The 23,113-nt window shown below is 32.7% G+C and overlaps 1 long non-coding RNA gene across 3 annotated transcripts in view; it reads left to right on the top strand.

The window, feature by feature from the left end:
* The window catches only part of LOC136843295 (uncharacterized), a 571,224-nt gene that overhangs the window by 169,835 nt on the left and 378,276 nt on the right, over positions 1-23,113 (top strand). For all 3 annotated transcript variants that reach the window (XR_010854513.1, XR_010854512.1, XR_010854511.1), the window contains 2 exons: positions 871-971; positions 16,577-16,804. This is a non-coding gene — a long non-coding RNA (uncharacterized lncRNA). The remainder of the gene's footprint in view (positions 1-870; positions 972-16,576; positions 16,805-23,113) is intronic.

Raw genomic sequence — 23,113 nt, 5'->3', positions numbered from 1 at the left:
GTCGAATATATACAGTGAAGCAGTATCAATATGTGTGGGGACCTTGTTTCAGTTTCTAATAAAAAACTGGAAATAATTTATGTTACTTTACTATACTTTACTATTTTCTTTCGCCTTTATTTTTCTGGTCACTCAGTTACTGATGTGAAACCACTGTGTTCGACATACCATGCGTGAATCTGTGTCTTTGAAATTCTTATGAAACTGTATGCTGTTGTATATTCATCGTAATTTTCATTTTACAGAATGTTACAGAGGTTCAGTAGCTGTATGCGTAAATTATCTTCTACCTAGGATGTACTTGGTATAATATTTAGGATATATTTTATGCTGTTACTGCCAAAAGTGTTGCTAATCGCTAAAGACAGAATTTAGAAGTTTACTCTTCTTTCATCATTGTTCCATGTCAGGTTTTATCTGCTTACTGACATTGTCTCTGCGCTAAGTATTAGTGTCAGAGAAAATTTTGCATGAATCTAACAGTGGAAATTAAATTGATAATAAAAAAAACTTGATTACTTATACAAAATCATTGCATACATATATAAATGTAAGTACGTGCACATTACTCTGAAGACAGGAAAAGATTTTATCGTTGATTTTTGTATTTAGTAATTTTACTATATATGTAACTTTTATTCCAGTTCATTACTGTTTTGCACTGACTTTGCCCCGTTGTATAATGGCGCAAAGTCAGTTACAGGTAGTGTGAAAAGCCAGATTTCCTTCCTGAGAGAAGAAAGGGAAAACTTACCTCATTTCACGTCTGTTACTATCAAGCGAAACTTGCAAAGTGAGTTAGAAATGCATTAAAAAGAGGAAATTTCCGAAAGAATGCCCTTTTTTATGTCTCTATAATCTATTTTGCAGGAACTCCTCTATGGTCCCTGGACAATATTCCCTGACATCCCTAGCTCATCGCAGTTACAGTGTCCGTTCAGCAGCAATATCTAGGATGCATTACTTTCCAGGTGAGTTTATCTGCAGCATTACGTGTAAATAAAAAACAATGTAACTCTAAAGTTCTATCTGATAATTCGACAAATTCTTAATATGGTATTTTGTTTTTTATCGATTTCTTTCTTAACGTAAACAAACTTTACTCCTATTCTTAAAGTTTTGTCTTGTTTCCTTTTAATTCTTTTATAAGCATCGAACAAGCTTTCAGTAATTTTATCCACTACTTATAAATGAAAATCATTAGAGTATTTCTGAAAATATTGTTATTTATCTACATTTCACACATTTTCAAATTACCTGGCAAGATAAAGACTTTGATACAACATGCAGAGTTTAAACTAAATTCGTACTCAATCAAAACAGTCCGTTTTTGCCTTTAGATATTTTGGCATAATAAATTGTCAAAGTAAAAGTGGAATTAGCTTTTTTCAGTAAGGATACCTACATAAGCCCAATCCTGTAGTCAGGATCAGAGTTGTTGGTTGTGTGAATGGTAATAATTTTACATAGAGATGAAAATTAAATATTAGCATATGATATCGTTGATAATCTAAAAACAAATGTAATTGCGTGAAAATCAATAAATGAACTTGTTACGGCCATTTAAGGAAGAAGAGAGAGGATTGCCGAAAACATTTTAAATAAAGCAAAAATCAGTTCATTGCTGTGTTATAACCACGTCAGAAAATATTTTCGATATACCCTATTCCTTCATACACAGGTAGTCCTATTTTACGGTCGGTTTTCATAAGTAACAGTATCGTTACTTTTGAAAGCTAACCGTAAAATAGAATTACCTGTGTATGAAGGAATGGGATATATCGAAAATATTTTCTGGCGTGGTTTATAGTAGAGCAATGAACTGATTTTTGCTTTATTTAAAATGTTTTCGACAATACTGTTACTTTTGAAAGCTGACCGTAGAACAGAATTACGCTGAAAGTAGAGACGTTTTGCTCATAATGTCCTTACTTTACTTTTTACCGACATGACACATCCATCCAGTTAGCCTTCCATTTTCTTCAGCCTCCACATTCTGTTAATTAATCTTATTTGCAATTCTTCTGTCAATCATTCTCTTTTCATGACAACACAATGAAGATGGAGTAAGATTTGACGCTCGAAATGCTTTGATATTAAGCTGATATCATCAAACTCTCTAAAAAAAAAATGCAATCTTTAAGCCTCAGTCTTTGTTTTTTTTTCCCAGTCAAATTGAAGTACCTTACATTCGTCTCGGAATTTACATAATGTCTATTTGATTGCTCCTTCGGTGATATATAACTAGAAAGCTTCCCTTAAATAGAAAATAATTTTCAAAAATTATTTTAAAGTGTGTGTGGAGACATAACAAGAGACCTGTATTTAAAAGTGAACATAATAAAAGAGGCGTCTAAGATAAAAAAAAGAACTCTAATTCTGAAAAGATATCGAAATGACCCAAATGACTAAGAATATCTCAGGAAGATGCAATTTTTCACGGCATCATTGGGAAGTAGTTATGAAATAGTAAACGTAGTGATAAGAGCTGGAACATCATGTTAACAAATAAGTAGATAAAGAATTAAATAAGTGAATAAATAAATAATCAAATAAATTGAAAAATAAACAGAAAAATAAAAGATAGGTAAAAGCAGCATGTCATAACTAAATGAGATATTTTGAAATAGCATTTTTATTAATATTTTAAGGAAACTTAAGAAAGATCAACTTTATTACAGTCATAAGCATTTTATTTTGAATTTGTAGTATGGTCACTGTTGATGGTCCGTGGACATCTAGTAGATGACCTGTATTTCCCTTATGAACTTCATATAGTTGAATATAAAGACTTTATATCCTATCCTTGATGGAGATTCAAAGTTGTTTTTAGTCATAGGGCCTTGGTCAAGGTCATATTTACAGGTCAAAATACGAACAAGAGTACTACACTTGCCGTGAATTTTGAAGTAAATAAAATGCAGGCATCATATTCGGCTTGGATTTTCCACTAATGAAACCCATGTGAACAGTGAGGTCAAGGGTAAGGTCAAGGTCATCTTTTAAGTGAGAGGTCAAAGTTTTTACCAAGGAATTCAACTTTGGTATTAATTTCTGAACTATACGAGGTTGAGGCTCTACTGATGAAGCCGATGAGCAGAACGAATTTAATGACCAGGTTACATGTATAGGTCAAAGGTTAAACTGGAAATTGCTCTGATATTTTTCAAATGCGTCAGAAAGCTACGAAAAACTACATACTGTACATTCGTGGAAGTAAATCAGACATCACTATCAGAGCAAAGATGTCATACTTTACATTCGCCTTGCTCCAGCTATCCTAGTTGAGGTAGTACGAAACGATAGGAGAGAGTTTGCTGAGTGTTTTGTTAGTTTGTGTTGACCTGGCCATATGCCAACACAGACAATTGCCCACTCGTAGAACGAGGTAGGTTAAAGTATTTAATGGAATAAAGTTCCTGGTGAGGACATCTACCAAGTAAAAAGATAGTTTAAGTGAAATCAGTAACTTCATCTAACATCCAAAATGTACACAGAGGCCGGACGGTTTCTTACGCTGATTATTAAACATTTTTGAGAAACATTAACAATGCATTCGCTCTGAATGATGACGCAGTGAAACAAATAGAGAACTAAATCAGGTAGTTGTACAAAGTAGCTAAGACAAGAAAAAATATCGAGAATGCTATGGAGGTAGCAAGAGAAATAAATAACCGAGCATCAATGGGGACTGGCAACTAAAAAGAGGTCTTGGTAGATGTAACTCTCTTGGAAACGATCAGAGAGAATTCTTAGGTAGGTGTCCTACTCTAAATTCCGCAGAGAAGAAAAAAAAAAAGGCGAGATAGGGAGTGAGACAGAGACACAGCTGCCTCAGCTGCTGCTGTTGGTTTCTTGCCAAAGCGAGTACATGTTTTTTATGCTACTGTCCTTTGTTTCGTTTGAGAGAGTGTTTTGTTTTTTATTTTTCTCTTCCGCTTTAGTTAGGCTTTACAAGTTGAGTTGGTACAGCTGGAGTTGCGTTGGTGATGGTTCGTGGGATCTTAAACGCGCATTTACATTTATTTCGGAAACATGGTTTTTTCAAGTTATGAAGCTACACAGGATAACTAAATTAATTTTGCAAGCTTTTGTCCCCCTGTAACATACCTAGCTAATGGATTCAATAGTTTATATCTTTATTTAATTTCCTTAAGTAAGCTCTACAATGAAAATGATGAAGGTTAATTAATCTTGAGTGGTATCGACTTCGCAGTAAAAATTTGTCCGCGGGTGATGGAGAAACCCAAAAAGTTAGGGAAACTGACAGCAGCATTTAGTAAGCTTTAATAGACGATACAACACTCAAGTGACGCCATTTGTCTTTTCTAGCCTTCTTGCTCAGTTAATGAACGTGATTTATCACTGATCAGACATTCTCATCCGTTTATGTATTCCTCATTCATCTCCTTTTAACTTAGTTTGGGAGTGTTTTGTTATGAAAAAAAAAAAACGTTAACTTTGGTTCGCTTTTTTGATAAATATATAGAGAAATAAGAAGAAAGTAAATGGATGTCTATCATGGTTATATTTCTGTCATTCTTTATTCGAGGAAAATTCTGTGGGTAAAGTATTTTGCCTATATATCAGGAAATTGTGGTTTGCAGTTTCAAACTTTCAGTTGCAGAATTCCATATATTTTTTTCATCCTTCCCTGAAAAAAAGATTTTTGATTCATCTTTTTTTCCTAAAAAGTTTCTTTTGACTTTAATCCTTATTCGGTATTTAGAGGATTTTTTCTGCTTCCAACAGGATTGGAAAAAGATTAGATATTTTATTATTATTATTATTATTATTATTATTATTATTATTATTATTATTATTATAATAATAATAATAATAATAATAATAATAATAATAATAATAATAATAATAATAATAATAATAATAATAATACAAAATCATATCATTCTGAACAAACAATTTTCATTTTGTTATATTTCAAGTATGCAATATCATGAAGGTATATATACATGGACTGTGCAGAGATTGTTTCTTCAGTTGCTGACTGCCAGATGATAAAGTGAAAAAATTAATGAGAGAAATTAAATTAACTTTGCCCTAATTTTTCCTTGAAATTGACTTAAATACTGAGAAGGTGAATATATAGTCAGAAGCGTGAACATACTGTACATGCATGCATATATATATATATATATATATATATATATATATATATATATATATATATATATATATATATATATATATATATATATATATATATATATATATGTATATATATGTGTGTATATATGTGTGTGTGAGTACCATAAATGTGTGATATCAGTAGTTAATCATTCGGTTTAAATTCGCCACCAGCTTTCTTGTCCATAATCACTTTTGATGGCCACTTCGTATTAAAGAGAGATCAGAGGACTATTTACTTTACAATCTTCGTTAAAATGGTTCTTTTCAAGAAGGAAATAAAATATTTATTCATTTTCCTACGAGCTTTCAGGGCTATCTAGGGTGGTAATCGAAAGCAAACTTCCTTCGCAAAGTTTTGACAAAATTTCAGATTAGTTGCATATCAGAGTTGCAGTTGCATATCAGACTTTCCTATTCAATCTCGATTGCCAAATACTCTTCAGCAAAACTTGAACGAGCTGGTTTCCAAAAGCGTTGATGGGTAATATTTTTTTTGTATATCCCAGAGAGAAGAAGAGCATAAACCAGTAGACAACTTTTATAATTTCGGAAGTATTTTAGTTTGGTTCACAAAAAACAAACAAGATTAGACATCTAGCTTTTCATTTAGGGTTCAAGATAATCGCGTGCTGAGAAAAAGACTTGCAATGAATTTCACTTAGGCATATAATGCTCTGCTCTCCCAGAATTAATTGTACATTTTTTAAACATATCTCTTCAACAATATGCTATTAATATGTATGAGATTTTTTTTGCGTTAGTCTTTTTTTAAGACAAGAAAGCATGAAACATTTACGGGTTGCCCTCTTGTTTTCACGAAAAATGCTTAAATCCTGCCCATTCTATTTTCAGACGAAATAAACACTCAATTTTATCCGATTGAAATTGAAAATATTAAGTGACAAAGGTAAAAGCCGGAATTCTAGTATAAAATCTGTAATACCATCATGGACTTCATCTGTGATACTGCTTACCTTAGCACCGGGAATGCAAACTAAACTCCTGTTTCAACTTACGTCTTCAACACTTTGCTGTCAATTAACTTCAGCGAAATCTCCAATTACCTGATGAGATTACTCCTACCAGCCCTCTGCCTGCATTCGCATACTTCTCTGCCCAGTTGTTAGTTTTATATACTTCATTCTGCGAAACATGTTTCTCCGGGGATTAAAAATCAGCAAATATTATGGAAAATATTGCTATAAGGGATGAATAAAATAAGACAATCCTTTTCCTGTAATGTCTGCATATACAAAATTTCCTAGTTTTTGAGGAAAATTAGAATTATCCTTTCTATATGTATGTAAGAAAAACACTCAATAGATGTTTTTCAGTTGTTTTCGCCAATTCTTAGTAAAATTCAAGGTGGCTCCAGATGGTATAGTTAATAAAATAAAATAAAAACTTTTTCATTTAAAAAAGTTACATTTGAAAGACTTTTAGTCACTTAGATAACAGTTTTTCTTAAACTGGTTATCTTATGACATCACTTATAATACTCAATTCATCTCGGGAACTAACGCTTAAATGAAAAGGGGGAACATGAAGTGTGTACTGGTATTAAGGGTATTCAGAGCTAAATTTACTTCCTAGGATGTGTTGGGCTCACAGAAATATTAGAAAGCCAGTCAGTTCGCACAATGCCTCTAAAGTACTATGAACCTACCTAAATATATTATGGCATTCACCTATTATAGGCATTCTGCGCCTTCATCACATCAAGAATATTACCATTCCATTCAACTGTAACTTTGCCTGAAGACTGGGCTTATTATTATTATTATTATTATTATTATTATTATTATTATTATTATTATTATTATTATTATTATTATTATTATTATTATTATTATATATTTCAGTAGATGAAACCTATTCACATGGAACAAGCACGCAGGGGCCATTGACTTGAAATTCAAGCTTCCAAAGAATGTTGGTTTCAACCTCCCACCGCAGACCCCACATTGCAGCAGTAACGCTTAAAGAGTGTAATGAGCATTTTCAAATACTACTATAGGTAATCCACAGGTATGCGTGAAAGCGCAGTTGCTGTGGAGATATCTAAAGACAAAATCACGAGTTTAAAAAAGATCGCTACCAGATTATTTTTCGATATGAACGTATTACTATTGCATTTTTATAGTTATCGTTTCAGCAAAAAGTTCCTTTACCATAAATGGCATTTTCTCTCTTAAGGGATGATACTTTATGATTATTTTAATTACTTATAAATGATTTCACTGCGAAACAAAGTTTATTGTCATGTTTTTTGTTTTACGGTGAACTTCGTAATCCATTCAGAGTATTACAGATTGCCAATTCATACACTGAATTCCTTTTGTGTAAAGGACGCAGTGCATCTTTCGCTCAACCAATATTCAGTGCTTGTAAGGAATTCATATTACTAAATGCTTTTAATATTAACCTCCTACTGTTTAAAAATTCACGTAATGTTTTAATTTTCACTAGACAGGATGTGGCTGCATAATGTAAGCTTGTTATGTTTTTAAAGGCTATTCAAATATGCAATGAAGATATGAAGTAAAGAGTATCTCTCTCTCTCTCTCTCTCTCTCTCTCTCTCTCTCTATATATATATATATATATATATATATATATATATATATATATATATATATATATATATATATGCACATACATACACACATATATTATCTATCTGTATAATACTAAAAGTCTGTCTTGTTTGTTTGAATACACAATGGAATTCCCGGAGGCTTCTTGGGCTTCCATCCCCTTTCCCCTTCCCTCTCCCCTCCCCCTCCTATTCCTCCCCCTGCCCCTGCCCCCCTCCCCTCCCCCTTTTCACTCTCCCTCCCCCTCCCCACCTCCTACTCCCCTTTCCCTTCCCTCCCACTCCCCTCCCCTCTCCTCCCCTCCACCTCCTACCCCCTTTCCCCTTTAAATCTTCCCGGTGAACGAATGGTTTAAGTCAGCCCCCGTCCCCATTCATTTGCGTGAGTCAGCGGACACCTGAATCTTCTGAAATCCATCAGGACATTTAAATCTCGCCTGGGGTTCACTGTAACGGGCTCTTTATGGCGGGAGTTTAAATGCCGTCCTTATGTGTTTAAGGCGCGGAGAAAAAATCGATTTTAGGCAGATGTGATTTCGTTATTGATTTTTTATGTAATTTAAGATGTAGAATATCTTCTTTCGTCTCTATTTTATTATTTTTAAGTACATATATTGCGAAAATATAGTTGTAATTTCATTAAATATATATTTTCCTAGCAACACAGGATATTAGACACTGCATCCAAGTTATTTTGCAACTGATGTGAGTATACTATACTGCTCACTATTTATCGGTAGACTGTGTGAGTTAATTTGGAAAAATAATATTTATTTTTCAAAATTTAACATTCAACTTTTTATGAGTATTTACAAAAAGCACGTATAATATTACTTCGCATCCTGTACTTTACTTAGCACAGTGTCTGGCGACGCTTAGGAAAATTTCCCTATATATCTTATGAAAAGTAAGTGTACTATATTGAAAATGCTTTTCTTTCCTGTGATTAATAATTCTGTCTAGAACTCATTGCTTTAAATAAACATGTTAATCAAAACCACACCTCGTGTTACTTCATTTCTAAGGTAAATGATCGACTGTCATTCAGAGTTTTCCCGGGCAGCGCCGGGTTGGTCGGCTAGTGTGTGTGTGTGTATGTATGTATATATATATATATATATATATATATATATATATATATATATATATATATATATATATATATATATATATACATACATATACGAGTGTATATAAACTTCTGGTATTCATCATCCTACTGTTTTTTTTTTTTACTTTTTCTGTCTTTTCAGTTCTTTCATTTTGTCATTATTATATTTACCCCAAGACATATAAATTTGTTTTATGTGAAAATTCTCCATACTTTGCAGTTGCATTTACAAACATAAGCCCGCTTATACTCACACAGACATATTTATATATAAATGTATATATGATATATATATGTTGTATATATATTCTGTATATATATATATACAGTGTGTGTATATATATATATATATATATATATATATATATATATATATATATATATATATATATATATATATATACAGTACAGTATATTGAAGCGAATCCACAGGAAAAGTGTAGGATTTGCTTAGATACTGGAGTCACGTGCATCTACTGTGAATTTTTAGCATATATATATATATATATATATATATATATATATATATATATATATATATATATATATATATATATATATATATATACATATATATATATATATATATATATATATATATATATATATATATATATATATATATATATATATATATATATACAGATTATGCAAGTCCATGTATATTCACCCCCATCCCACCGTACAGTTATGGGATAATATAAGACATCAGAAATTCGGAAAATTCGTTTATTTTCGCCTGGCTACAATTCAAAACGTTCCCATTGGAGGAGAATTCCCAAAGGCATAACTCTGAAACAAGAGATCGTTCCAGATTCCCAGAAATCAAATCGAACTTATAAGTCCCCGCATTTCATTTCTCATGGGAAATGATAACTTCACAGTCGATGCTAGGTGGAAACTTTATTAACTTGAGCTTCAAGGTCAGAAATAAAACGAGATGGAGAGGAAATCGAGAGCCATATCTTTCTTATGTTTATCGTACGTCTGCTGCCTTTACTTACACGTGCCTGAGTGAATGTCATATAAATCTTAACGGTTCGGTGATGACCATCTTACCTTTATATATTACGGTATTTACTTCTCCATGAACATACACAAGTTAATATTTTAGGGACGTATTTGGGTAAGAACGTCTTAGTAAAGCGCGTACACACACATATATACACATATACATGGTGTATATATACAGTATATATATATATATATATATATATATATATATATATATATATATATATATATATATATATATATATATATATATATATACATACACACACACACTTACACACACACACATACACGGTTATCGAAACACTAAGAGTGCAATCCACCACTAAAGTCAACAGGGATTAAGGATTTTTTCAAGAAAAGCTCTGCAGTCTTTTCCTAGTGTAAAGGAATGGATTTCTAGTTAACGCCAGGCAGCCGACCTCCCGTACAGTATTTCCTAAAAGATAAGTCAATGATAAATCGTTTTGAAGTCATTAGGAACAGGCTACCAACAGTCCGTAATATATCTACATCCTACATATTTCTTTTGCGGTAAATGTGTAAGTTTATAAATTCTTAGGCTGATATTTATATTCATATCAAACTTTCTTTTATAACACTAGACCCAGTTGTATTATGTTCCAACATATTAGAATGCGTATATATTTTATGCCCCCTTCCTATTAACTCTCTTATTATTATATTTTTCCGGCATTACTTTAAATGGCACCATTACTTCGTCTATTTCTAAAACATTTTCATCTTCTTAATTTTTCTTTTTTGAATAATTTCTAATTTCACCGATACAGGGCTTTTCACATGATGTAAATGGACTTTGATTTACACACAATAATATGGTCTGAAGAGTTCTCTTATTAAGTGTCATTTGAACTGTTACTCTTAAATGCTACATTAACAGTGAATTTCTTTAAGTAATTGGGCATTATCCTAAAAATAATTATTTTATGGTAGAGTAAGTGAGTTTGTGCAATGCATTACTTTCTGTTTTATCACTGCAAAGTCCATTTTGCCTTTCTTCATTCATCATATAACAAAGTATTGGGACATTTTAACTCCTTACTTTTATGCCGAATCAAAGTCATTTCATGCAACATCTAGACGGTAAATTGGTAAATGAAATGACTGATGCAATCCATGTGGTTTCCGTTGGCACACGAAAAAGAAAATGATTAGTTATCGGATTCTCTGTTTTAGAATAATATGCACTGGTATGCCCAGTTGTTGGCACTTCTTATCAGAGTGGAGTTGAGGTAGTATTATTAATGCCATTGTGGTAGTGGTAATTTGAGTTTTAATCCTATAATCCGAGTCATCAGATGAACTTTGCATAAAAATCCTAATGGACTGTAACAGATGGCCGCTTAAGTTAATAAATGCGAAACGGAGATGAGTTATGGCATCATACAAATATCGCATTACATCCGTAAGTAATTTCCTGTAGTTACATGTGAACTTCCACATGGAAGACATACGCCTTTATACCATAAATTTAAGATATTTTGAATAATAATAATAATAATAATAATAATAATAATAATAATAATAATAATAATAATAATAAACAAAATTATACTGTAAAAAATATAAAAAACTCAAGGATATTAAGTTAATGGCCTGGATATAATTGTATGTCGCCGTTGTTTATACATAACGTGGGAGATCATTACAATAATAAAGAAATGAGGGGTGACAGATGACATCTACCGCCACTACATCATTGGAGAGAGAGAGAGAGAGAGAGAGAGAGAGAGAGAGAGAGAGAGAGAGAGAGAGAGAGAGAGAGAGAGAGAGATGAGAGTACTGACATCTGAAATAAAAGAACTGTAAATTCTCTTCGAGCCGCTTTTGCCAATATCCTGCAAGTGTTTTTTTATGGTAATTGCGTCACTACTAAAGTTTTATGTTCTATTGTTGTTTGTGCTGTTTTATTTCGGAAGACGTTGGGTAAGGGGGAGGGGAGGGTTGGGGATACCATCAATTTAACTTATTTTTGCATAATAATAATAATACTAATGATAATAATAATCATAATATTAACAACAACAACAACAACAACAACAACAACAACAACAATAATAATAATAATAATAATAATAATAATAATACAGGTAAGTTTATTTTTAATTCCTTCCTTCTACACGGGCTGTGTCCATTATATTTGATTTCAGCCCAAGTCTCTTTGAATATATGAATTTTTTTAAAGATTCATCAGTGTTTATATATTGCATGATTTCTTCCCATTATACGTAGTTCTTCTTCAGTTTGACTTTGAATTGTTGTCATATCGCAATGGGTGAGTCTGAGAGAGAGAGAGAGAGAGAGAGAGAGAGAGAGAGAGAGAGAGAGAGAGAGAGAGAGAGAGCAAGCAGATTTTTATGTTAATAAAAAATCCAATTTTCACTCTGACAGTGCTTAAAATATTCATTCCTTCTCTCTCTCTCTCTCTCTCTCTCTCTCTCTCTCTCTCTCTCTCTCTCTCTCTCTCGTTATATATATTAGAAAGAACAGCGCTAATAATAACGCAGGAAAACCAGAAGAAGAAGGAGAAGAAGAAGAATAAAAAAAACTTAAAGTTCTCTTGAAACTCTGATGATTACCACCAGAAAAAGCAGGCTTTGATGAGTCAGATGGAATGATTTTAGCAGTAAAGTTGTATAACTGCTTAAGTATCATTAGTCACAAAACTGAGCAACGAAAGAGTTCTTTTTGAAGAAGAAAGATGAAATTAAGGCAGAGTCTTTGAATTTTGGCAATTTGTCTTAAACTCGAGGCACTAAATCTACTCCGGTCTTATTGATTAAGATGCATTAATAATGCATATAGATAAATGACTAATGAGTAAACACGAGAAAAATTAAGATATAAACACAGCCACTATATTAAATGTCTAGCCATAAGTTTGTGCCAGAATAGGCTAATAATGTATGAAATTAAGGATTCTATAAAGAACGTAAAGTCTTACGTGGGATGGTATTACGAAGGAGATTTGAATAGTAAGTCAGGTAATAGATAAAGTATTAAAACATACCTAATTGGAGTATAAGATAGCGGATGTAACATCAAGATTTTGATCCTAATTCATATTAGATACTAAAGTAATGAAATTAGAATTACAATGGTTGAATGCTTTGTGGTTCCGAGAATAGCTTCTAATTACGTGTTCTGTACCACGCTTGAATGCATAATGAGAGGTTATTGCATCTTCCTATATTGTTAACATTATAATGGATTTTCATCTAAGCTATTCTTAGGGTGGACTTATTGTCCCCGAAAGTCTTTATTCTAATTATTAATTAAACGGTGGTAGGATAAAACGAGCAAGGAGCTTACGGATTCGTGGAATAGATGGCGAAATTTAATCAGCTTCGATTTTTCAAACTAATTACCATTGACGGCACCGCCCCTCTTTAAGAGACCCAATTTGACAGGATAATATATGGGACGAAAATCGTGAAGCTGAACTTTAATAATACAAAAAGACCTACATATTTGCAGGTTAATACAGTACAACAGTGTTAATAGTGAACTGCTGACGGAAGCTCAAATAATTTAATATTTTTAATAGTCAGCAATAGTAGTGGCATATCAACAACAGAAATTCCTGCATGAATTTTAAGAATATTTTGGATGTGGTGAAAGCAGTATGTTGATTGTATTATATCTTTAGTATACCCATAACATTTAAGATATATGGTGAAAAGAAAGAATGATTTTTATTAAGCTATAATTCATACTATAGGAGGTTCAGTGACTATACAACGATTACGGCCATTAAGATGTTCCTCTTACTAAAAAGCAAGAGCATTGGACTTCACTGACAGCTTCATTAAACTGTCCACATTGAGATGAATGATATATATCCAGAAAAAAAATGGATATTCAATCCGGGTCATCCTCAGACAGATATTACAAAGAGAAAGGGGACAGAGAAATCTTGAAGAAACTTGAGTGAGGAGGTGATCGATGAGAAGTGTCGTAGAATGAAAGAATTGCCGCAAGAAGTCTCTGAAACTCATTTGACACATTACCCAAAATTCGGATGGGGGTGATATGAGCGATGGACTCGTCCGTTTGTTACTTTTTAGTTTTCTGAAAAGAAAACTATTGTGCCGGCTTTGTCTGTTCGCCCTCAGATCTTAAAAACTACTGAGGCCAGAGGGCTGCAAATTGGTATGTTGATCATCCACCCTCCACTCATCAAACATACCAAATTGCAACTCTCTAGCCCCAGTGGTTTTTATTATATTTAAGGTTAAAGTTAGCCATAATCGTGCTTTTGTCAACGCTATAGGATAGGCCACCACCGGGCCGTTGTTAAAGTTTCATGGGCCGTGGCTCATACAGCGTTATACTGAGACCACCGAAAGATACATCTATATTCGGTGGCCTTGATTATACGATGTTCAGAACCTTTCTGCCGAAATGAAGAAATACCACCGAAAAAATACCGCCAGGAAAGTCTACGGATTTACATCCCAGGTTTCAGTAACCTACTGTAAAAAGTTAAAGAATTTCTGCTATAAGAAATATGCTGTATTACCATCGAAATATGAACATTGGCCAATCATTGACTAATATTGATGTGCAGGAAAAGCGAATTATAAGAAGAATTGAGAAAACTCAGTATAAAATCAATTCGTATATTATTATTATTATTATTATTATTATTATTATTATTATTATTATTATTATTATTATTATTATTATTATTAATAGGTTGATTCCACAAGATATTACTGAAATTCATAGTAAGCCACTGTAATTTCCACAGATGTTATCAAGGCATCCCTAATTAATCTTCCCTTACTAACAAGCGCAACATCTTATTAATTAAACCACTGTAATACGATATCATATCCATTTTAAGGCTGGACGTAAATTATATATTTAAACATTATTATATGCTGGTGACTTGAGGGTTACTTCATTTAGAAATGGGATTATTTATCATTTTCCAAATACCGATATTCTCTGCTTTGGAATATGATAAAATATCGCCTTGAATGGTGTATCTTAATTATTTACTCACGACTTATGGAGACAGATCTTCATGAGAAGCTAGTCTTTTGAAGTACATGTATTCAAGAAGAATTATAGTAAGAAAAAAAATATCAGTAGTACACACGTACACATACACATATATATGTGTGTAATTATTATATATATACATATATATACATGTTTATATATATATATGTATAATAGATATCTATATATATATGTATGTATATATATATATATATATATATATATATATATATATATATATATATATATATATATATTTATATATATATATATATATATATATATATATATATATATATATATATATATATATATATATATATACATACTACTGATATTTTTATTCTTACTATAATTCTGTTTGGATACATGTACTTCAAAAGACCAGCTTCTCATGAAGATTTGTCTCAATAAGTCGTAAGTAAATAATTAAGATCAGACACTTATTCAAGGCAATATTTTACCATAGTCTAAAGCAGTGAATATCGGTATTTGGAAAATGGCAAATAATCCCATTGCTAAATTAAGTAACTCTCAAGTCACCAGCATATAATAATATTTTAATATATATTTACGACCAGCCTTAAAATAAATATGATATCGTATTACAGTGGTTTAATGTGATAACACCTGTGGAAATTACAGTGGCCTACTATGAATTTCATAATTATCTTGTGGAATGAACACTATTAATAAATTCTCAAGGGTTGGTGCCAGTTTAGAATGAGGAATTTGACTTGAAATTTAAATATATATATATATATATATATATATATATATATATGTGTGTGTGTGTGTGTGTGTGTGTGTGTGTTTAAATTTCTGACTCACATCGGGATCGAACCCAGGTCTTAAATGAGAGGTCAGGGCGTTAGCAATTCACCCACACACACACCCACCCACACACACAAACAAACACACACACACATATACACTATATATATGTGTGTGTATGTGCATGGGCAGTATGCATGCAAAACTGATTCTTCTGTTCGTATTTCAGTGCTCTTGGTAATTCCGTGTTAAATGACAAGATGGCATTTTTGAGTATATCTGGAATGAAAGACTACATTTCAGTCACGTTCATCTCATCTTCTGGAGCATTAAATGCTTCAAAGATAAAAAAAAAAATGTCAGACAATTCATACCTACAAATCTTAAAAAGGAATCCGCGAAATGGCAACAATTTACATAAAATTGCATAACAATGGTCTTTTAATTTGAATGTAATACAGTATATATCACTAATGAGAATTATTACGATCAGCAAGACTGGGACAGAGCGTGAAGAGAGCAAGTCTTAATTAACAAGGTGACTAACTAGACAATGAGAGCGTAGCATCGTGGTAATGGAAGACATTTTCCATTACATTGTACGGTTACCTAAATCTCTCTCTCTCTCTCTCAAAAAAAAAAAAATATTGTTACCTAAATAAAATCTCGGAAACAAATGACTATACGATCAGTTGCAATGACAATGTTCTAAGTAAACGCACTTGAAGAATGTCAGTGCCTCTGCTAAAATCATACACAACTTCAACACAACAAGGAATTTTATAGCGAAAAATCGTGAGTTATCAAACAAGACGAATATTTTTAAAATAATATAGCTGTCTTCTTTAATAATAATTTTCCTTACTAAGCTGCATCTGTCTCCTGTCTTCTCTCTCCCAGTCAGATAACGGCATCGCATCTGCTTCCCTCATTGCAGGCTCTTATCTTGCAACAGATGAGCCTGTCAGGAGCTCTGTGAGCAACACGCTCCGAAGACTATCTGGGCGCCTGAGTGGTTTGTCTTCCCAGTACAATGGAATGACGAATAACGCCTCCGGTGCCTCCGTAAATCTCTCTGCATTGGAATTATCTTCATGTTGTTTGAGTCGGACGTTTTTGTCATTAAATGTAAGTAGTAGTTGTATGTATTTTGATAATGGATATTCTTCTTCTTCTTCTTCTTCTTCTTCTTCTTCTTCTTCTTCTTCTTCTTCTTCTTCTTCTTCTTCTTCTTATTATTATTATTATTATTATTATTATTATTATTATTATTATTATTATTATTATTATTATTATTATTATTACATTGATAATGTTGAAACTTGCATTAAAAACATACACTTATGTATTTCTTGGGAACAAGCAATATATGTACTTGTGACTTTTTTGTTGGTCGTAGAACCAGGCGCAATGTGGCGCTGAGTAATGGTCCTCAACGTAGCAATCAGGCGTTCCAAGCATGCATTGGTATTGTTGTTGTTGTTGTTGTTGTTGTTGAAGCTGTTGTCGAGATAGACGCAAACCATTTTGGAGTGCAAATTCGGAAGCCTGCTCTTTTGTCGAAATTAGAGCGCAAAATTCGAAAATATTCCGGTCTTGCAAAGCCATAATGCGTCTAATTTTGAGACCCAACTGACTAGTTCTTAGTTTTTCGAGTTTGCCAGTATTTTTGTGGTGTAAACAGTCATAAAACAGATAGGTCCGAAATTAAACAATCAAACTGCCTCCAATCCTCTTTTCTTAGCATGAGTTTACAATAGACTTTGACAAAGGTGGGTACATAACGGGTTAATACCCTTGCACTGTTCCTTCAATAGGACACCATTTCATAAAAAAAACGCACGTCATTATTGTGAGACTTCACAAAAATTTTCAATTTAGTCTGGAGAAAACATCGTAGACAGACAGACAAATAGTCACGGATGACTGCATAACCTCTTTTCAGTTTCATTGAAGCAGATACCAAGAAACAATTATTGTGTCAGAGAGAGAGAGAGAGAGAGAGAGAGAGAGAGAGAGAGAGAGAGAGAGAGAGAGAGAGATCCTAAAAACAAAACGAACATGTTTTTTAAATAAGAAAAGAATCGTTTCTGATGGTCTGAGAAATACTGCATATCTGTGGGAATTGTATAGAGTAGGAGAATGTTCTCGGCGCTTGTTGCCGACAGATGCCTGTTTCCCCAAACAGCGGCCGGAAATTGAGGAGCATTTACAATAGGAAGCGTCGGGATGAAGTGAAGAAATTCCCGCTGGGAAATAAGACAGAAGCAAACAAGTACTGTACCAACTGGAATATATATATATATATATATATATATATATATATATATATATATATATATATATATATATATATATATATATATATATATACATACATATACAGTATATATTTATATATAAATATGTAAATATATATATATATATATATATATATATATATATATATATATATATATATATATATATATATATATATATATATATATATATATGTATACATATAGCAGGCAGAGAAGGGCGCAGGAACACATACAGATCCAGTATATACATACATTTATTTGTCTACGCGTTTCTTGACCCGTGGTCACATCATCAGGACATCATCTACAGTTATAAATTATAAAGGGACATTCAGCATACATAGTTAAAAGTAAACATACACAAAACATAAAAAAAACTTAAAATACTGTAGAAAATCAGTTGAACTTAAACAGTCACACTTAAATACATTTACACATTAAAGAACCAATAAAAGAAAACTTAAAATGTAAACTTAAAATGAACTTAATAAAAAGGAACTTAAAAATAAACTCAAAAGGGAGAGCAGAAGGCGCACCTCTCAGGATGAAAGGAAAACACACTAAAAGAAAACATCATAAAAACAGGAGGAGGAGGAGGACAAATGTAAACAAACAATCGCATCATGTTATGAACAGGGGAACAGCCGATGATTGGCAATTTAACGTTGGTACAATTCTTTTGGTGTTGAGACTTTCCAAGAGAAGCAGTTCTCCAGGTTCCTTAGCTTGGCCAGTTATTCTGAAGTTGTTGTATTTTATTGGTATCTTACAACCTCTAGCGTGGGATCTTATATTTGAAAGTTCTGGATTAGACAATCTGCAACCCGTACGATAACTCACGCCCATGTGAGAATCGGCCCTGACCCTGAGGAGACGCCGAGTCGAACCAACGTAATTCCCGGAACTACATCCGGGGAACTTGTACTCATATACGACGCCCGACGTCATCAAGGGACAGAGCCGTAGACAAATAAATGTATGTATATACTGGATCTGTATGTGTTCCTGCGCCCTTCTCCTGCCTGCTATATTGCCCTCCGATGTGTGTATATACATACATACATATATATATATATATATATATATATATATATATATATATATATATATATATATATATATATATATATATATATATATATATATATATATATATATATATAAATTTCTTTGAAAGAAGGAGATGGCTAATAAAGGCAGGTTACATAAGTAACAAATCAAAGACTTCCCACCATCCGAAAACTCTCAAAGCTACCTTAAACATGTTACATAGTCGGCTTTTCAGCCTTGTGTCAATCTGTCTTACATAAGATGGTCCGCTCATTTCTGTTGCTCTTGGAGGTCTTGGGTCTTACAGGTGTCTTGCATTGTTAACAATAACTTTAATTAGTACTCGATCCATTTTCACACAAAAATTTTTGGCACACTGCTTTTCTTTTTCTCTGTTTTAAAGTTATATTTTCAGGTTTTAAGTGTCGAAGTTTTCATGAGGCCATAGTGATGGAAATGTGTCTCTCAACGGTTGTCTTTCTCAAAATAATGCAGCACTTAAACATATAATCATTTATATTTCTTATCTGCTTAACATTAATCTCCCAGTTGCAGCAAAATTTTTACCATTTCCATTATAGACCGAGTTCTGGTACGTTACGTAACGTCCGGAGGGTGCACGTACCCATGTATTCAATTATATTTTTCATCTTTGTATCGTGAATCTCCCAAGTTCTGGCACGCTAAGTAACGTCCGAAGGGTTTGGGCGAAGATATACGTGCGAGCCAACCAGCCAGAACCAGCCTCCCACACGTCCGGCCCCTATAACAAGCGCAGAATGAAGCGGTTTGGTTACAGCTGCTGGACGTTTCGTAAACGTCATAGAATTGGTCATTAATGGGCAATAAACTCCACGATTGGACTTCCCATCAGCTTTCCCTTGTCTGCTTTTCACGCCCCTTTTTATATCTTACTTGAGACCACTCTTATATCATGAATTTCAGAAGCTTTTGTGGATGCGAACATTCCTCTAAAAAAACTGATAATTCTTCGGTAACTCTTATTTCCCATTCTCGACGTCAAGGTGCTCCTCTGTCAAAACTAATAATAATAATAATAATATAATAATAATAATAAACAGTCCACATATCATGTAAATGTACCAGCACAAATTACTAAGTATTGCACGCAATCGGTGGATCGAAAAATATTAGTTCGCGCCAAATCTAATGGATTATTTGATCAGGATAAAAAAAATGAGTATCACATAAAGCTATTAGTAAAGCTTTTTACACTGCAATTAATAAATGTTCATCAATGGTGCGGGGAACTGAGCCGATACAATCTTTTGGAGAGGCCCACATGCATTCATTAATGAATAGTTAACAATATCCGATGTGAATTCTGGGTTTTGGGTCTGCCGGATATGATAGAATGAAAAATGCATTATTATGTTTTTTTATTCAGCCAGCGCATCTACAGCTGCATTATTACTTATTAAATACTGAAAACTTTCCTTTCCATTATCCTTTATGATACAGTACTGCAAAAGATTTGCTTAAGGCAGAATGTACCCATAGTCCAGCAAATCGATTGTTGTAGAAGAAAATAACTAGCGTTTTGGTTTCAAAAGATTTTTCTTCAAATAAAAAGTTACGAATGTTTGCTAGCTATGAACTGACGATATTGAGAAAAGATTATAAAAATAAGACCGAGGAATTATAATGGGGATATTAAGACGACAGAAATAATCGAAATTTTTGTGAAGAGAGTAAAGATCACGCAGACATTTTACATGAAAATTACAATAAATAATGAATCTCAGAAGTTGTTCATTACGAACATAAAAATTAAAAACTAATTTTTTATATAAAAAAATAATCGTTTCTAAAGATTTACAACGGAAGCAACTTTATATTTGACATAATGGAAACCAGCTTTAAGGACAAAGCACTAATGAACCAACATTCTCTGGGTCCAGTCAAAGTTATTGGCTCCAGGTCGGAAAAGCCTGTGTCTGTGATGTAAATTTGTCTGTTTACATTTTGCATAGGAAATGGTAATATGCAAGAAGGAATCTATCTTTTACGATACTGAATGTCATAAAACTTAAAACTCATCTAGTATTTTCAAAAACAAGAAGTATGGCAACGGTGCGGTCATATGTAAATTAATCTGTTCATCTTATGAATAATGTAATCCACTTTTCCGTATGGGAAAATACTGTGCAAGAGTTTTGTCATAACTATATTTTGCAAACGAAAACTTATACTTAGTTACATGTAATTAAGAAGTTGAATGGCTATTCTTATTCTGATTTAGATAGTAAGCTCGAAAATGCCTTCGCCCGATAAATCACCTGTACTGGCTGAAAAATATTTTATCCTTAGAAAAATAAGGCATAGAAAAATGAAGCCAAGGAGATACTGACAATTAGCAGTAAGAGATATTATCAACTAAAAAGACACTTTGAGGCCTAAATTGCAAGAATATTTTATTGTATGACAAAATTTTCTACAACGAGAGAGAGAGAGAGAGAGAGAGAGAGAGAGAGAGAGAGAGAGAGAGAGAGAGAGAGAGAGAGAGAGAGAGAGAGGGGGGTGGGTCAAAATATGAAGAGAAAATGAACTCATAACTTAACGGTCAAATTGCACGAATGGATATGAAAAATCATTTCATGCAAAATAAAACGCCGTGTAGTATTTTCCAAAAATAAAAGAAATAGCTATCAGAGAAAAGAGAATATCCAGAATAACAATACAGTAGGCCAGTAACATAAATGTTTACTGTAAAAGTCAAAGAGCTTAAATAAAGATGCCTGAGTGAGTATTTTCGAAAAACCGGGGCGAAAACAGGCAAACACAACAGAGGAGATATACTGCAACAACTATATAAATGTTGGAAAACTTTACGTCCATTGTAAACATGAAGCCAATCGTAATTAAAAGTCTTAGGTACTTGGAAGAGAGAATATAAAACGAACGTAAAAATGGCAGAGAAAATAAGGAGAGATTGGGGACACGGAAATAGGGAAGATAAAAGTGTTAGGTCCAGCGATCACGTTTAACGAACCAAATTTCCTAGGGGAAAGGTCTGCCATAAAAAGAAGCCATTTTACTGATAGGAAATAACGTAAGTTGCTTCCATTGACTTTACCCTTTCCTCACAGATTTACAAGCAAGATGGAAAAATGTCATATCCGTTAAATTTTCATTTACTGATAGAATAACTTCTGTCTTTTCTACTCCTGGTTCGACATATTTTGCAGATTGGATTTAGATTGGTTTTGCAAATAAATTGTGACAAGACACCTCTCTTGCGGGATGGCATATGACAGAACATAATTAATTGTTCTTTACATTTATAGTAAAACCCAATAGGTTTTGATAATCGGGTATCAGACAATGTGAATAACATTAGATGTACCATCAAACAAAACTCTTTATCCGTATTGTTTGTCATATGTAAATTTAATTTCTGTAAATTAATCCTTTTATAAACCCCCCGTACCTTTATCCTTTAAGAAAGAATAGTTTTTATATAAAGGTTTCAAATTCATCGTACATTTTACATAATTTTCCCTATACTAAGAATGGCATTCAATTTTATCGTACGCCCACCTTCGAAATATGAGTAGATTTTGATAAGCATTTTTAAAAAGTTTTTTACCAATTGCCTTTAAATAAAAAAGATAATGTATGCACTGTGGTCCTCAGCATTTAAATGGGATATATTATGGCATAATTCCAGCACAATCGTTTACAATTTACCTATCATATCTCTCATAATGAGGGAAGTTTTACTATTTTCTCTATTGAAGGGACTATAAATTCCTTGTGTCAACAAACTTTAATTAAAAAAAGTCGTTCATTTATTTTGACACTTCCTAGATAACTGAAAAGTTACGTACCGAGGGGAATGGAGTTCCTACAATCTAACACGCTCATGAATGCGTGTCCTCCTAAGTTTAATAGATTAACAAGTACTTTGATTTAAAAATGAATGAACACCGTGAGAAAAAAACAATGTTTTAGATACTTATATCTAAGAAGTGCAGTCATATTTTTCTCTTATTGCAAATGGCAGTTTTCATAAATATAAAAGACCCAGAGCAAAGAATAATTTGCATTCTGAAATAAAAAA

Source organism: Macrobrachium rosenbergii, chromosome 11 (assembly GCF_040412425.1).
Source record: "Macrobrachium rosenbergii isolate ZJJX-2024 chromosome 11, ASM4041242v1, whole genome shotgun sequence".
Taxonomy (NCBI): domain Eukaryota; kingdom Metazoa; phylum Arthropoda; class Malacostraca; order Decapoda; family Palaemonidae; genus Macrobrachium; species Macrobrachium rosenbergii.
The sequence above is the reverse complement of the archived record's forward strand: the minus strand, read 5'-3'. Positions and strand labels throughout refer to the sequence as shown.